This window comes from Panthera pardus, unplaced genomic scaffold (assembly GCF_024362965.1).
Source record: "Panthera pardus isolate Hobbes unplaced genomic scaffold, ASM2436296v1 HiC_scaffold_16, whole genome shotgun sequence".
NCBI lineage: Eukaryota > Metazoa > Chordata > Mammalia > Carnivora > Felidae > Panthera > Panthera pardus.
This window is the reverse complement of record NW_026526721.1, coordinates 136201811-136220829: the sequence shown is the minus strand read 5'-3', so window position 1 is coordinate 136220829 and position 19019 is coordinate 136201811.

Below are 19019 nucleotides of genomic sequence, written 5' to 3'. Positions count from 1 at the left end.
ATAAGAGCTACATTAGTGCTTGTTCTTGGTCATGGAAAGAAACTGGAAGAGGATTTTCGCTTTTATGAAGTGTTATTGCTTCTTTGCCTTAGCCCCTCATCTGGGCTTATGAAAAGTTTCATAGAAGCCTCTACTTTTACATAGCAAGGAAATCCTACACAGGATAGTTTCAGTGTTACTCTTGGTGATGGAATTTCTTGTAAATACACGCATCCACCATTTGTTAAAGATCACTGACAAAATGCCTGAAACTAGTTCTTAGAGAACTGGCAATGGCCAGAACACAAGAGTCTGGACAAGGTGATCTCACATGCTTCTCTGTACAAGAAAAACTGTCTCACAAGATTCTACACCATCTACTCCTTCCAGAGTCCTGCTACCAATGCCCAGACAATACATGGACTTGATACAAATAAAGTGGCATTGGAGTCAACGTTCTAAATGCTGTGAGGAAGCCAGTGTCCAAGATCCCAGAAAAATCCACAATACACTAAATTCACTGTACATTAGATGACCCATGAAAATACTATCCGCTTAATAGGAAAAGGTTGCTTCCAAAGACAAGAATCTTTCTTCTTTCAGAAGTAACTAAAAGGAATCTTCCTAAACCTTAACAACCTTATAATTTAAATGAATGGTCAAACCGTCTAGGTCTGGGCTGGGGGGGGGGGGGGTTATTTGTAATGCTCATGTTCACCAACCAATGGAGATTGGACAGAATAAAAATATAATTTAAAAAAGCAAAGAACATGGTGGGACAGACATCATCTGGGATGTCCATATTGTGAATGAATTTTATATAGTGGAGCCTGAAGCATACAGAATTTAGGGTTTTCCTTTCAGAGGAAAACATAATGCAAAATTATAGATATACTGATATAGAAGTAAATATTTACAATGAAAGAAAAAGTTGTATTTATAAATTTTAAAAGCTGGCAATTACCACTAACATAACCAATCCAGAAAAATATCCTAAGAATTTTATCTAACTGCTTAATAGGTCTTATTTTTTCTGTAATTCTTGACCACATACTCTTCAAACACCTCTTCCTCTAAGAATTTAAAAATATACTTTTGATAGAAGAAATGTTTTCATTTCTCTAGTAATGTTAACAAAAATCTGATTATCCGTAGTATAAAAATGCTTCTTTCAAAATTGAAACTCATTATTGGTAGCGTCCTTTTAATGGGTTGAATTGTCCCCACCCTTCCCCAGAAAAATGACATGTCCATGCATTTACCCCTACTGCCTGTGAAAGTGACTTTAGAGATAGGGGTTTTGCAGATGTAATTAAGAATTTTGAGATAAAATCCTTTTGGATTTTATCTGGGAGCCAGAACAGCTCCCAGGACCCCATGGCGGTAGGAGGGGGGCGCTAAGTCTTTATTGGGAAGGACGCCCGCCCGTCTTCCCTCACTGCAGACTGTAGACACACTCCGTGTCAGGGTAGGGCGGCAAGTTCAGCTGGTACTTCTTTTCCAGAGCAGGAGGCACGAAACGACCTCCCAGGTAGTGATAGCGACCGGTGAAGTGGCTCGCAGACTTTTTGGGTGCAGTCAGGGAGATGAGCAAGTCTGGCTCTAAACCCAACAATTGGTACCATTACAGAGTGACACGGGGAAGCCATGTTAGCATAGAGGTAGAGATTGGAATAATGTGTCTACAAGCCAAGGAATGCTAACGACTAACGGAACATCAGAAGCTGGGAGACAGGCATGGACTAGATTCTTCCTTAGAGCCTCCAGAAGGGACCAACACTGCCAGCCTCTTGACTTCAGACTTATGGCCCCCACAGGTATGTGAGAATAGATTTCTGGGAGAATAGATGTGTGGTAATTTGTTACAGCAGCCCTAAGAAACTAAAGCAGTGGTGTGAATTATAATATATATAATATAGAAGAATTCAGTCAATTTCAAATTGTCTTCAATATTAACCTTATTTTTAAATTCATACTTATCAATCAGTTTGTCATAATGTCCCCACTGTAGTGATAATGAATTTTATATTATCCTTTCTGAAAGAGAGAAGTTCCATTTGACTAAGAAAATTAATAATCCCGTTAAAATCTTGCATTTCTGACAATCTGTAGATTTTTTTTTTACCCTTACATTGGCTTCTGACTTTGTACATTTTTTTAAAGTTTATTTTTGAGAAAGAGAGAGACAGAGACAGAGAGACAAAGGATCTGAAGTAGACTGTACTGACAGCAAAGAGCCCAATGCGGGGCTTGAACTCAAGAATCGTGATATCATGACCTGAGACGAAGTCAGATGCTCAATCAACTGAGCCACCCAGGCACCCCTGACTTCGTGCATTTCTTAATTTGATTTTTTCCTCTACCACCCACAACTTGGGCTGGGCAGCATAGGATAAATGCATGTAAATGTGTAACCCCAGTTCATACACTTTTTTTTTTTTTGCAATGCCAGTTAAGTGGGCCCAGGGAACATAAGGAACATCCATGAAATAACTTACACAGACGTGAGTGAACCGCAAAAATATGCCACAAAACCCAAACCATATGTGTTTGCTCTTTAATTAGCCCTTAGCCAAATTCCAGAAGTGCCCACAGCCACTTTAACACTAGAAACAAGATGAAATGTGACAAGCAAAGCGAAAAGTTACAACAGTTTTACTTAATAAAGGTAAGTCTGCCCTACTTTAAATTTTTTAACAGGAAGTAAGATTGTGTGAACATACTGGCAGGACCCTTTCTTACAAGGGGCCCATACAAGTGAGGGGCCCTAAAGCTTATGGTTCACAAACTTCATGGTAATTCCACCCTCACATGTGGTGTGTATTTTCCAAGTTTGAAGGAGTATCTTCCTTTCTGATTTTTAAAACCTATTTGTTTGGCTCTAATGACACTAACATGTTTGGATGGACATGTTTTCCATACTCATAAAATGTCCTCATCCTTTTACCTGCTTGGTAAGCTCTCATACTTCAAATCTTATTTAACATATTATCTTCTAGAGACAGGTGTGCTGTTTCTAAGGGGCACATGCACCCCAATGTTTATAGCAGCACTATCGACAATAGCCAAAGTATGCAAGAGCCCAGATGTCCATAGACAGATGGATAAAGATATGAGATATACATACACACACACACACACACACATATACACACACGCACACACACATACAATGGAGTATTACCTGGCAGTCAAAAATGACATCTTGCCATTTGCAACAGATGGAACTAGAGAGTATTATGCTAAGCAAAATTAGTCAGAGAAAGACAAATATCATAGGACTTCACTTGTATGTGAAATTTAAGATATAAAATGGAAGAACATAAGGGAAACTAAAATACTATCAAAACAGGGAGGGGGACAAAACATAAGACTTTTTTTTAATGTTTATTTTAGAGACAGAGAGAGAGAGCACAAGCTGTGAGAGGCAGAGAGAGAGGGAGACATAGAATCCAAAGCAGGCTCCAGGTTCTGAGCTGTAAGCACAGAGCCCAACACGGGGCTTGAACCCACGAACCATGAGATCATGACCTGAGCCAAAGTCGGACACTTGACTAAGCCACTCAGGTACCCCAAGAGACTCTTAAGTAGAAAAAAACTGAGGATTACTGTAGGGGTTGTGGTGGTGGGGATGGGCTAAAATGGACAAGGGGCATTAAGGAAGACACTTGCTGGGATGAGCACTGGGTGTTACATGTAGGGGATGAATCACTGGATTCTACTCCTGAAATCATTAGTGTACTATATACTAACTTGGATGTAAATTATATATATTATATATATATAATATACACACACATATATAATATATACGTATATTCATGTATATATTATATATATATGAAAAATGTCTCCATCTCCTGGACAGGCTCACACTCTCAGAGCTACTATTATCACACATTTGGCATGGTATTGTAACAAAATCCATAGCCTGTTTCCAAGATTGTAGCTCCTTGTAGACAAGGTCATCGTATTTGTCTTTGTATTCCCTTATATCTGCATGGGAAACCCTTAAAGATATAATTGTTTGCAGAAGGAAAGAGCTTCCAGTGTAAGGAAGATCAGGCACATCAATAAATAATTCATTCAATATTAAGTATTAACTGAGTATCTACTATGTGCCAGGAACTGTTCTGGGAGCTGGGGAAAGCTGAAAAAAACAAACAAACAAACAATCAGTACACAATGTATTAGAGCTAAAGAAAAACAAGGGATTATCAGCAAGTAAGCCACATGAAACAGATTTTGGAGAACTTGTAGTTATTAGTCATACAAAGTCCAAAGCCTAACATGGGAGTAGCTGAGCTTGGTGAAAGAAAAATTCAAGATTGGGGAAGGGTCACCTATGCATATATTTAGAATCAACTGAATTAAAATAAACCCTAGTACTATGGGTATTGACAGCCAGAAGCTGAATACTAGAGAAGAAGAGAAACAGGCAATTAAACAGAACAATGAGGAGCAGATGATTTATAGCCCAAAGACATGATGTTCAAAGTTGGGTATTTTTTTTAGGGATTGAGACATAATGATTTAAAAAAGGGCGGGGGGGGGGGGGTGCGCCTGGGTGGTTCAGTTGGTTAAGCATCCGACTTTGGCTCAGGTCATGATCTCACAGTTTGTGGGTATGAGCCCCGTGGCGGGCTCCATGCTGACAGCTCAGAGCCTGGAGCCTGCTTCAGACTCTGTGTCTCCCTCTCTCTCTGACCCTCCTCTGTTCATGCTGTCTCAAAAATAAACAAACATTAAAAAAAAAAAAAAAAAGTTGAAAAGAGGGTGCAGAGAGGACACCTAGTGACTCCAGACCCAGTGAGAGAAAAAGAGGCGGTAGAGGAAGAGCCACCACTTGAGAAATCTGTAGGGGAAATTGTGTCCTCAGCAGGGAACCAGGTTAAATTTGAGCAGGAAGGTAAAACCAAAGCACCACATAAGAAATTGCACGTACCAGGAAAGCCATCTACATTGGACCATGAATTTCAGGAAACAGGAAGAGTTTCAGAGGTTAGGGAGAGAAAGAAGAAAGATGGGGGCAGAATAAAAGGATATGCAAAGCCATCTAATAATTAAATGTTGGTAAGAAAAAGTGAATTGGAACTCTGGGGTTTTGATGGTGACCTACAAACGGGAATAAAGGGGAAGATAATATAAATCCTAGTGGATTCAGGCAGACGATAGTGGGAGAAGCTGTGAAGTTACATGTATATGGTGTTAAGAGGTAGCAAATCGATTATTAAAAGGACAATAAGTGATAAGAGATCAGTTTTAGTGGAAATTTAGATGAGTACAGGGCATGGATTCTCTAAGAGGCCCAGGGCACACAGGTCATCTGAAATAACTCATTACACAATCTGTCTAACTTGCCTAATAGGACCAATTTGTGGGACTTGTCACTAGGTTTGTCATCAGGAATAATACTGACATTTAGCCCAATACTGACAAAGCCCTTGTGACTGGCTGTTATGCATCAGGCTAGTGTCAGCACAAAGTTAATATTCTACCATCATTCTTTTTAATCTTCATTTTAGCGTAGAGTTGGTAGAGTAGAACGTGGGACATATCGTCAAAAATAGCATGTCACCTCAACAATAGGAAAAGGTAACAAAATCAGTCTAAATATGCTTTATGTTAAAAATACGCTATTTTGAGGGGTGCCTGGGTGGCTCAGTTAAGTGTCCAACTTTGGCTCAGGTCATGATCTCAAGGTTCGTGAGTGGGAGCCCCACATGGGGCTATTTTCAGCACAGAGCCGGCTTCAGATCCTCGGTCCCCCTCTTTCTACTCCCCCCCCCTTTCTCTCAAAAATAAACATTAAAAATATTCTTAAGAATATGCTGTTTTGAATACATCAGACACAGTTTTGAGTTCATCAGTGATTCTTGCCCAGATGAGTCCACTTGAGAAAATTTCTCAATTTTCTTATGAAGCAGTAACAATTGAGTCCTCCAGTGCTCTGACCATATTCTTAGATTAAGTCAGTGAAAAGCAAATTTCCACCCTTGATATAATATTATCAAGATAACTGGGCTGTTGACAAACTGACCTACCCTAAAATGAAGACTAGGGGAGGATAAAGCCCAAGGAAAACATGAATCACAATAAAAGAGCAGAAAATGAGACTCCAGATTCCCCAATGCCTAACCTAACACATTTAACTCTCCCTAGTAAGAGCCTAGCACCTTCAAAGCATGGTCTAGGTTTCTAAAACGGTCTGTGGCCAGCTCTATCTATCCTAAGGGTGAATTCTTAAGTCATGAGAATATCCTAGCACAGGAGAAGGGTCTACCTTAACCCAAACTCCTCTCTTACTTTCAAGTTCCATTAGTAACAATGCCTGTGTGTGCACTCCTTGTGGGTGACCAAAGCATTCTCCTAACCAGAAAATGACCAACTCTCATAGGTAGAATAACGACTTTTCTAATTGAAATTTTAGTTAACATACAGTGCAATACTGGTTTCAGGAGAATTCAGTGATTCATCACTTACATTCAATACCAAGTGTTCATTCCAAGTGCCCTCCTTAATACCCATCATCCATTTAGCCTACTCCCCCCCACCCCCACCGACCTTCCTCCGTCAACCCTCAGTTTGTTCTCTATCATTTTGAGTCTCTTGGGGTACCTGGGTGGCTCAGTCAGTTAAGCATCTGACTTTGGCCCAGGTCATGATCTTGTGGTTCTTGAGTTCAAACCCCGTATCAGGCTCTGTGCTAACAGCTCAGAACCTGGAGCCTACTTCAGATCCTCTGTCTCTGTCTCTCTCAAAAATCAATATTAAATTTTTTTTTTTAAAAGAGTCACTTGTGGTTTCCTTCTCCCATCCCCCCCTTCCCATATATTCATCTGTTTCTTAAATTCCGCATATGAGTAAAATCATACAGTATTTATCTTTCTCTGATTGACTTATTTTTCTTAGCATGGGCAAAATTACTATTCTTACCATAAGATATTCAATTACTGAACAAGGATCTTTGCTGAGAGGCTTCTTACAACTTCAGTTATCCTTTCTTTTGGAATAGATAGGTATTAGTTTTATGGGAGGAAAAAAATAATAGGTAATAGTTTTATGGGGGGAAAAAAGTGGGCCCCATTCCCCAAAGGGAAATATGTATATGAAATACATCATTTCGGTATATAATATAGATAGTATTGAGATACTAAAATTTATCCTGACACTCAACTGACTCTTTGACCTGTATTGGCATCCTTGATACAACAAAAAACCCATAATTAAAAGACCTGACACTGAGAAGGCCAAGTTTTACTACTTATAAGTAGGAGATATCTTAGACACTCTGAACTTGACGTATTGCCTCCAAATGTGTGAAAAGGTATTTGAAAGAGGATGTTGACCACCTGTGATCAAAAGGACAAAACAGTTAAATTATAGCATGAGTGCAGTTTAACATAGGAACTTCTCAACTATACAGGTGACTAAGTGGCAAACCAAGACACTACCAATGATTACAGAGTTACTCTGAAGATTTTTAAAAAATAAAAATAAAACATAAAAGGATACTTCAGATGCTCATTATAGTTGTGAGCAGATGTAAAGGATTAAATATGGAAACACTTTAGGATCCACTGAGCTTTGTTACAGATGTCTCAAGGTAGAATTGCATTGGAATATATACCTCAGTATATACAAGACACTTAGATTACTGATCCTCAAATAGACGTTTTGTAATGTTCCTATATGTCTTCATTTTCTCTGAACACAAAAATAATTAACCAGGCTTTACAGGAGCTCTCAAGCACATCCATTTAGTCACAGTCTATGTTTTAAGTCTTAAGTAGTTAGAGTACTGGAAGTCCCAAGCCAATGAATCAACACTTAACCCTGGAAGATTGGTCCCAATTAGTGTTCCCTGTCTAATACTAAAGTTAAAAGAGATAATTGTGTTAGACTTCTGCATACAACTCTCCAGATTTAAGTCATTTAAGATGTTTAAGTGAATTCATGATGATGTTTTAAGCAGTTAGGGATAAGTGTGGTATACTCCCTGCCCTTGGTGATCTCGGTGTCATGAAAAAAATAGACATATTCAGGAATCACTGTTCTAGGAAATATGTTAAGAGACTACCTGACTATGAGACTCGGGAAAGGTATTCTGATTCCCTGTGTCTTATGTGGTCTCATTTGACTTTGCAGAGGGGAAAATAGTCACAGTTCTACTTGGATTGGAAAACCTAACACTCATAAATTAGAATGGACAGAGATAGTCTGATTCAACTTTATCTTTTTTTTTTTTTTTTGAGAGAGAGTACAAGTGAGCAAGTGACAGAGAGAGAGAGAGAGAGAGAGAGAGAGAGAGAGGGAGGGAGGGAGGGAGGGAGGGAGGGAGGGAAAAGCAGGGCTCACCTGATGTGAGGCTCAAACTCGCAGTGAAATCATGACCTGAGCTGAAATCAGATGCTTAACAATGGAGTCACCCAAGTACTCCCAGCTTTATCACTTTAAGATAGAAGACCTTATGCTGGGGAATATGAAGACTGTACAAACAAGTAGTGACAGAAATGGAATAAAACTACAACGTTGTATCAGTCAGAATAAGCTATTATGTTGTAATAACAAGCCACTTGAAAAACTCCAAGCCTAACAACAACCAACTGTCCATCATGGTCATGCTACTCATACCAAGGGGGCCCTGTTTATGGTTGAGTTCCATGGCTAATGAAGTCTTCATTTCAACACATGCATCTATGGAAAACCACACATCAGACCTTATAGTTGTGGCTCAAGAAATCTCCATGATCATACCTGTTTTGAGTTAGGCAGAAAATAGAATCCTATCCTTTGTCTAAAACAATAGTCTGGTCATAATCTGAATAAAGCAGAGAAAATCCACTTGCCTACCCCTCTTCAGGTAGAAGGCTCTAGACAGGATGCAAAATAAAAACTGAAGCCTGTTTCTTGTCTAAACCTCCCCAAACTCATTTTTGTTATTTCACGCTCAGATAACTCTTACAGAACTTTTTTTTCCCCTCATTTTTCTGCAATAAGGTAGTGATTTGAGGAATGAACCAATTTTACTACCATACAAGAATGTTTGGTGAAATATGTATTGTTCAACCGCCTGCTGCTAACTTTGAGCTGTTCAACTTTGCCTCTGATCCGAATAGAGTAACGTATTCTAGACTGGATCATTCTACAGGAGTTCTTCCATTTCCGATACTTGAAAATATGCTTTACCCACTCAATGCTTGCCTAACATTGTCCAATTCTTTGATGTATTTAAGAAATATGGGGAAAAAAGTACTTGAGCAAGTTTTCAGTTCTTGTAGTCAAAAGAATGTATTTATACCCAGAAAAAAAAGTTTAAAAAAAATTATGAGACTAAGAATAATGGCATTTGAACAATGACATTAATAGGGGCACCTGGGTGACTCAGTTGGTTAAGCGTCTGACTTTAGCTCAGGTCATGATCTCACGGTTCGTGGGTTCTACCCCTGCATCGGGCTCTGTGCTGACAGCTCGGAGCCTGGAGCCTGTTTCAGATTCTGTCTCTCTCTCTCTCTCTCTCTCTCTCTCTCTCTCTCTCTCTCTGCCCCTTCCCCACTCGCACTCTGTCTCCCTCTGTCTCAAAAATAAACATTAAAAAAACTTTTTTTTAAAAGACAATAACCTACATGGATTTATCAAAGTATAGTTGTATACACATAAAAACGTTAAGTTGCCAACTTGAAATTACTTATAGCATCATTTTTAAAGGGTCTTCTAGGGAACACTAAATTTTTTGAAACATTTAAAGTAGCCTAAGAAGAGGGAGTTTGGAATCAAATACAGTCGGAAACAGATAAAGGTAAAAATGTTTTCTACTGCGCAGTTCAGACATGTCAAGATGCCAATGGTTTTTAAATCTCAAAGACAGTGATACAATATGCAATGGTTTCCCAAGTTTAATTCATCATGGAATGTTTTCCCCATAGAATTTCTATTAATATCAGAGAGAATAAGATTTTGGGGGACAAACTTAGGCAAAGACATTTTTATAGGCAAGTGGTTTTATATAGAACCATGTATTAATACAGCTGGGGACTGTAACTCAAGGGGTCAGCCAACTGTGTATAACTGAGGTTATTCTACATAAAGCAAAAATGTGTTCTAAGATAGGGATCAAACCTAATTGAGGTTTTAGCAAACTATTGCTGGAAAGACATTTCTCCTTCAAGACTATTTTGTTTGATACTGATATAGCTATAGGTTTTTGTTTACAGTTAGCACAGTTTTTTAATTTGAACTTTCTGTATCATTCTATTTTAGACATGACCATTCAATAGCATGAATTTTCATATTTTTAAAATTCAAAACACTAATTTCAACCAAATTTTGTTCATTTTTACTATAATTATTGATGTACTTTGCTTTAAATTTAAACCTTTCTTCACTTTCTACTTGATACACCATTTCTCTGTTCTTATCTTCTTTTGGTACCATTGATATTGTTCTATTTTTTCCTAATAGTTTGAAAATTCTAAACTTCAGGTAGCTATCATAGAAACTGAAGCGTGCGTCTATAATGTGTTACAACCTAAGGTAAATTTATCTTCCTCTGAGACAACATATATAGTCTGTAGAGCACTAACTCTCCCAAATTATATGCTGTGCTTTGTGTGATGTGTGTATACGTGTAATTATGTATGAAAATGAAACATTTTCCAAATATTTTAATTTCTGATAGAGCGAGAGAGTGAGAGCGTGAGCATGAGCAGAGGTGGCAAGGGGCAGAGCAAGGGAGCGACAGGATCTGAAGTAGGCTCCAGACTCTGGGCTGTCAACAGAGCCTGAAGCAGGGCTCGAACTCACAGACCCCGAGATCGTGACCAGAGCCGAAGTCACACACTTAACCAACTGAGCCACCCAGGTGCCCCGAAAGGTGTTTTTTTAAATAAATATTAAGAGATATATCCACATACCACTTTTGTGGTTTTTATTTCTTCTCATATCTCAGTTCCTCAATATGTATAATTTTCCTTATACTGGAAGTAGGTTATAAAAATTCCTTTGCAAGTCAACTATGACAAATTTTATGACTACAGTAGCAAACCACCTTAAATCACAGTTAATTCATTGGTTTCCAGGACCACAAAGACTATATGAACCTAGGCTGCAGGACCTCATAAAGAATAGCTTACCCTTACCCTCAAGATTCAAGTTACAATTTACTATTTGATGCCTCTCACTGTGAGCTTTGGGCTTTAATTTCTATGTTTCTCATTCAACAAGGTCATCAAAAATAAAATTCTGTTTTTCCCCAATCCACATATACTCTAAGGCAAAAGCAGTTTCCGTACCCATTTTCTTTACCTGTCTAGGTTCCCATATTCACTTTAATTTTGGCCTTGTAATTTCTATGATCTTATGAGTTCTTCCATGCCTTTAAAGATTGTTTTTCTAATTTACCATTTTTTGACGGTTTTCACATTGAGTTCTAATTACTAGCCAGCCATTATCATCAGAAACCTAAAGCCCAGATGAGCAAATTGAGGGGGGTAATGCATTCATGTAACATGTACTGAGTACTATTTGGAATCCAACCATTGTAGTAAGCATGGAGAAATTTGATTGGACCCCTAGCTAGTGGTTTATAATCAAAACTTCATTATGGAATTCAAACCACTCGGCTTTCTTGCTGGAATACCTGTTATCAAAAGTAAGAAGGCACCATAGAAAAAGATCAGAGAAGCAACTGAGTAGTGTTTAACAGCACAGGCTCTGAAAAGCTATTCCTAACCTTACTAGCTCTTTGACCATAGGCAAATGGATTATTCTATGCTTTGGGTTTCTCACTTATAAGATGGGGATATAGAAACCTTCTTACTGCATTGCTGTGGAGATTAATACATATAAAGCTGTTAGAACAGGTCTAAAAAATTTAAGCCCTGATTCAGTACAGTAGACTAAAACCAATTTTGCCGTCTTTTTAAGATTTTAAACACCAACAGCCAATTAAAAGGTATCAATGACTTCGTATATCCTGAACTGGGCATACATTCTGGGAATTAATCAACATGTATTTTGTTTATTACCCCCACTTGACATCAGGCAGTGGAGTTCACCTGGTCCAAAACTAAATATGCTAAATGTATTAGTCTCTTGTTTGGGGCTCAGGTGGAGAGGTCTGGGTAATATTAATTAGTTCATAGCACTGATACCAAGGGTTGAGTAATTACACTAATTAGCTCATACACACCATCCTTATTGGTCCATGTAAGGTTCTTCTTGTTTTATTTATATTCCCTTTTACCACCCTTCATTTAAGTTCTCCCTTCCTCAAGCAACTTTTCTAGTGTTTTTATGTCTCCTTGAATTTGTGTGAGTACTTGTGAAATACTTATTGGCGTTTATGTGATGAGCTAAAGTTTACAGCAATTCAACTCCAGAATGCAGATCAAAAGCCCTGTACGATGCCATGCACAAAAAATGCTTAATGGCCTCACAAACACAATTATCAATTTTGTGCCATCTACCCAGCCAACCAAGGCGGACATTGCAGAACTTTCTTTTCTCTCTCTCTCTCTCAGCTCCCTTGACCAAACCCTGCCAATTCTACCTGCCTGCAAAATCCATTTCCCTCTCATCCCCACTGCTACTACATTTTAAGTTCTCAACTCATTTCCTCACAACTGGATCAGCCACATGTATCTTCCCCTGCCAAACCTAACCCCTGCACTGCCAGAATAATTTTTCTAAGCAAAATCAGTAGTGTGTTGTTTGTGATCCTAACGTAATATCCAGTAACTCCCTGGGACTCACAGGACAAATTCTCAACTCTAGGTGTTTCTTCACAATCCTTTCCAGTGCGGCCTCAGCTTTAGGTTCACTTTCTCCCACCCTTCTGAACCACTTCGTCTCAAGTACTTGGAGAACCCAAAGGCACTGGGGACTTTCGCACCTCAGTGGTCACGTCCACGCTGTATCCTCTGCTTATACAGCTTTCTTTCCTTGTGCTCCAGGTTAATTCTTTTCCTTAAGTTCTGTTTTAAATGGCAGCTTCACTAAAACCTCTAAGCCACCAACACTACACCACCTCGTCAGGATTGTGTGCCGACCACTGGCATTACATCTGTCAATTCCAGAGTTGGGATGGTTTTTTATTTTTTATTTTTTAATGTTTATTTATTTTTGACAGAGAGAGAGTGAGGGAGACAGGGCATAAGTGGGGGAGGGGCAGAGAGAGAGGGAGACACAGAATCTGAAACAGGCTCCAGGCTCTGAGCTGTCAGCACAGAGCCCGACGCGGGGCTCGAACTCACAGACTGAGAGATCATGACCTGAGCTGAAGTCGGACACTCAACCAACTGAGCCACCCAGGTGCCCGTGGGATGGTTTTATGGACTGAATTGTGTCTCCCTAGAAATTCCCAGATTGATTCCCAGGTTGCTAGCCCCGAGTACCAGTGTGTGGCCATATTTCGAGATAAGATCTTAAGAGTTAAAATGAGATCATCAGATCACCTAATCCAATACAACTGATGCGCTCCTAAGAAGAGGATATTTAGACAGACAGGTACGTAGGGAGTTCTGACTCCAGACTGGAACACCAACTCTTCCCTGGGACTCCAGCCTGTTGGCCTGCTCTGCAGATTTTAGACTTACCAGCCCCCATAAATCAATGATCTTATTTCTTAAAATCCATCTCTCTCTCTACATATGCATGTATACACATATATTTTATATATATGTAGATGTATATATGTCCCTATAGATGTATAGGTTAATGCTTGTATATATGGGGATATGTGTATTTGCATGTTTATACATGTGCATGCGCAGTGTCAGACGAGTAACACTGAACATTCGATAACACTGAACACTGAATAATTTTTATGTTTCTAATCTGTATCAATATGTATACTACAATGTTTTTAATGTATGTTGCACATACACATTTATTCAGTCGAGGATTAAGCCATTTGGGAAGTGTTGCTTCTATTTCAAGGTAAGACTTACAGGTACTAATGGTAACATCCTTTAAGTAGTTTAAGAACAGAAGGAGATTCCATCATTTTTTCTATATACCTAGCCAAGGACATACATGGGTATTTTATCAAAGAGTCAACTTTTTTTTTTTAATCAGACAGCACTCAATTATACCAATATAGTAGGGTCGCTATTGATTTTGTTTTGGCATGTTCAGCAACTTTGTCGCCACAAACTTTAACCTGCTTTGAGTTTTATAAATGCCTAGATGAATCTTTGTTTTGTGCCTGGAGATTTGCTAGAAGGCCAAAAGTAAAATTTTATCCAGACAGACCCATTATTTTAACTGTCTTAAGTCCTAGCATGTTAAAGATTAATGTAAGATATCAAACATTATAAACTAATATTTCAACGATTTACTAGGTTATTTAAATTTTTTCTGGAAAGTCACTCACAATAAGAAACAATGCATTATTGATCCCTGTCACCCACTTTAAAGCTATCAGAAAGGTACACTGACTGGTACTGAATTGGAAAGAAAGAAAACAAAAGCCTGAGTGTTTTTGACTCGCTTGCTTCTCCTCTCATTTTCCATCTCCTTATTGTTCACACACTGATTGTCCAGACCCAGTGACAAGTTGAACAAATTGCTTTTTACTGCTCCTTTGATTTGTACAATAACATGTTAATTGCAACCTTGAGCTCTTCTTCTGCCCTATTGATTACGTAATCACCTTTGCCCAATTGATGCTTCCCAGAATGTCAAAAAGATGCCTGGTAAAATTAAATACAAAAGGAGATCTTTCTCTGTCCACCTCTCTCCAAGTAAATATGGTCCAAAAGCTTCTGTAACCTCAAGATGGCTGACCAGCCACAAGTCTAGTTTTAAAACTATAGTGGACAGGGATGCCTGGGTGGCTCAGTCAGCTGAGCTTCCAGCTCTTAATTTTGGCTCAGGCCAGGATCTCATGATTTGTGGGTTCGAGCTTCATGTCTGGCTCTGCACCAACAGTACAGAGCCTGCTTGGGATTTCTCTCCCAAGCCGCCACCCCCACTCAAACGGTCTCTCTCTCTCTCAAAATAAATGAGCATTTAAAAAAAAAAAAAAAAAAAAAACTATGGTGGAGAAAAAGAATCAGTAATCGGTTAACCTTTTTCTCCCCACTCTGGGAAGCACTCTCATCACCTCCAGTATTTCAGGTGAGGTGATCCTTTCCTAACCCACTGATAGCCAAGGGCTCGATTTGCCAGGAGCAATTAACAGTCGTCATTATAATACGGAAAGCGGCAGCTGAACCTGTTCAGGTCTAGGTTAGTGATGCAGTTATGTGAAGCATAGAGAAGCCAGCCAACCTAGACAACAGGGTTTAATCATGTTACCTTTCATCCTGAAACAAACATCTTGCTGTTTACTGTTTACTCTAGAGATAGGCACATGGCTTTTTGCACTTATCTTATTTGACAAATACTGAAAATACCCCCTGACCGTATTGAATCTGTTATGTAGGAGACAGAATTTACATACATGTGACAATGTAACTGTGTTTACTCATCAGCGGGCTAAGCACTCTAATAGCCTAGCTGCAAGAACCCTCACCTGGCAGTGTTACTTATCCAGAATCTACTGAGATCCAGGGATCAAATACACAAGGGTCTTTGAAGAAGCAAAACTTCTATCCCACCTTCTATGTATCCATTTGATACATTAATCAAATAGGAGAGCGTTAGTCTTTCATTCAACACCTCAACATTTAGTCTTTGGATTTTCAACCTCAGAATCAATCAGAATCAAAAAGGAGCTGGTATAGGCAAAAATATGAAAGCACTGAGAAGTCATGTAATATACTACTACTAAATTAATAGTCCCTCTATTTTTATTATATAAAAATTTTTAAGCTATTGCCATCCTGATGTATATATATTGGATATAGAAAAATACGGAGAGAAGTGCAGATCTTTAAGAGCCATATCGTATTTACATCCTAACATCACGTATACCACTGCTTGATTACTTCTTTCTTTCTCCTCCCCCCTGCCTCCAACTTCCTACCCTTCCCCAGAAGATAGTTTGGTAACTTCTGGTTGAAATAGCCTTATCAAGGAATTATTTGTCTTCATCTTATCAATATTTACCAACTTCCCTTTGATGCTATCTCACTACCTGATGATATAAAACAAACCACAGTGAGCTGGCTTAACCCAACATTTCATTTCCCAATTCTATGGGCTGGCTAGGCTCAGCTGAAAAGTTCCTAGGTCTCCTGTGGTCAGCTGAGGTTGCTCATACGATTGCACTGGGCTGAATGCGGGGCTGGGCTGGCTGGAACAGCAGATCCGGCTGGGTCTCTTCCTCAAGGTTAATTCCACTGTATTTAAGTAGTCTAGCCTGAGCTTTGCTGTAGGGTGGCTCAATTCCCAGAAGGTAAAAGCAAAACCTAAGGGACTTCTGAAGACCAGGCTGAGAAGTTGTGCTAAGTCATTTCTGTCATGTCCTATTGGTCAGAGCAAGTCCTTGGGCCAGCCTAGATTCAAAAGGAAGCAAAACGACTCCACCCCCTTGGAAGGGAAGGAGGACGTGCACGGACCAGGAGGGGAGGAATTGTGGCTGACAGCTTTGCCTCACATCAATTTATTATACTTAAAATTCCAATAGATACCATGAAACCATGAGTGAAGACAACACCTTAAGTGAATGGGAAAATGGGTGAGCCAAGTAGACAAGGTCAGCCAACAAGATGAAGTGATCAAGGAAGAAGGCATTTGTCAGTATCTGAAGGGAAGTCTAGCCAGTGAAGTACAACAGGATTGCAGACCAAGTGTAAGGACAGGTCAGCAACCACAGAGCCAAAACAAAGGCAAGGGAATACATCTTGGTTTAGCTGACAGTTTAATAGTGTATACCTGTGGATTGATGATCACTGGAAGCTCTGTGCCCTCTGCACTGTTTTAAACATTGTCTTCACTTAGTGCACTAAGGACCAAGGACTCCATGTTTGTGATTAACTTCACAGGGAAGATACAGGCTTTGCAAAGTGAACTGCAGAGCACGAGAACCTTGTTTCTCACAAGTTGTAATCCAAAAAAGATTTTGTCACCCAAAAGGTAAGCTGAGCATAGGCTTAAGGCCCTAGCAAATGAAGAACAACAACAAAGAATTCTTTGGTAAGGATTGGGTATGAAGAAATTGAGAATACCTTTAACAGTAAAGGACCTATAGGAAGAGGACTTCTAAAATCTTACTGGAAGACATGAGACCTCAGTAAATAGAAAGCTATGCCACTTTGTCATATGAAAAGCCTTAATATCTTATTGCAAGTTACTGTATAAATTTAATGTGCTTCCATTAGAATACCTATACAATTGTTTTTATAAATTGTATTCTTTTTAAAATAACGAATATGAAAAAAAGAATGAAAATACATGAAGCCATCATAATCTCATCAATATGGTATTAACACAGACAAAAACAATTCAGAGGAACAAAATAAAGAATCCTAGAATGGGGGGAACTGCAATAAATAATACAAGTGAAAGATAGTATTTTAGGAGGAAAAATGATGGAATTATTTAAATGATTCTGGCACAATAGGGGAAAAAAAAGTTAGGCGCCTATGCTGTATCAAACACAAATTCCAGGTGGATTAAAGACTTAAAATGTTAAAGAAAATCACCAAGAAATTAAGACTTCAGATTTATGTAAATAATAAAGAGGAGGAGCACTCTTAAACCAAATGAGAAAAGCAGACTCCATAAAAGGCAAACATATCGACAACATAAATTTTTAGACATTCTATAATGCAAAAGATACCAGAGAAAACTTGAGATAAATGGAAATATGACTATTAGAAATTTTAAGAGAACAGACTCTGAAGATCTTAAAACTACCAAAAATCATGCAAAAATCCAATAAACAAATGGGCTAAGGACTGAACAGCCAATCCACAAGATTGAAAACCAGCATAGACACTGGACCTAAGAAAAGGTTATCACCCTCACTGCCAATCAGGGAAATGAAACAGAAGCAACAAAGTATCACTTTACAGCCATCAGACAGAAACAAAAGACCTGTCTTTCCATGGGTTTTCTCTAAAGCAAATTCTAGATAAGGGTCTGTTTGCACATGGTTTATTTGGGAGGTAATTTTAGGGAAGAGTTGAGGGTGTGGGAAAAATGAGACAAAGAGGGAAAACTGGTAAGAGGGGTCATTTTTTTGTCATAATGACTCCACCCACTCTCATGGGTAGTAGAGACCCAGTTCCATCAGGACCTCCTGAGAAATGCAGACAAGTTCTCCCAGAATTGTTCTCAGAAAAAAAAAGAGAGAGAGAGAGAGAGAGAGAGAGAGAGAGAGAGAGAGAGAGAGAGAAGGCAAGGGCACTAATCAATGGAGGGTGTCCCTGCATTTCCAAGTTGCTGACACACACAAGTTTAACTCCATAAAATTCACCATCACCCAAGGCATTGAAGAGCCCAGGGCAGAAAATGAAGACACAGGAAGCACTTATAAAAAGCTATCAACCAGAAGTTATGGTTGAAGCCTACAAGTAATATTCACTCTAGGCATGGACAAAATCCAGGATAAAGCCTAGAAGATTTGAAATAGGGTGCCAGATGTGTTTTCCCAAAACTCTCCATAGTAACTACTCCTGGCAGAAATGGGGAATGGTTATGCTTTCATCCATTCCAAGAGGACATGTACACCATCACAGCCTTTTGTCAAGCTGTTTGAAAACATCAACAAGAGTCAATACATAGTCTCTTTTTGCCCAGAGATAGATAGCTCCTGTGAAATCTATCTACCCTATACAAATGAAGGCATTCAAGTATGTAAAGATAACATAAAATATTTGTAGCACTGCACAAAATAGAAAAAAAAAGTGGCTACGATATAGAAAGTTCAAGTATTTTATGTCTTTATCATGGAATGTCAGGCTATCACTAGGAGAAGGAATCCAAGATCTAGCAATTGAATCGGAGATTTCCAGTGTACTATTTTGAGAAAAAAAGTGTGACAAACTTTTTTTTTTTTTTTAATAAAACACAGCCTAATTTTCTGAAGATAGGTTTCTGCTGACCTGCACAGAAAGGGAAGAAAAAAAAAAAAGCAAACAATACAAAGC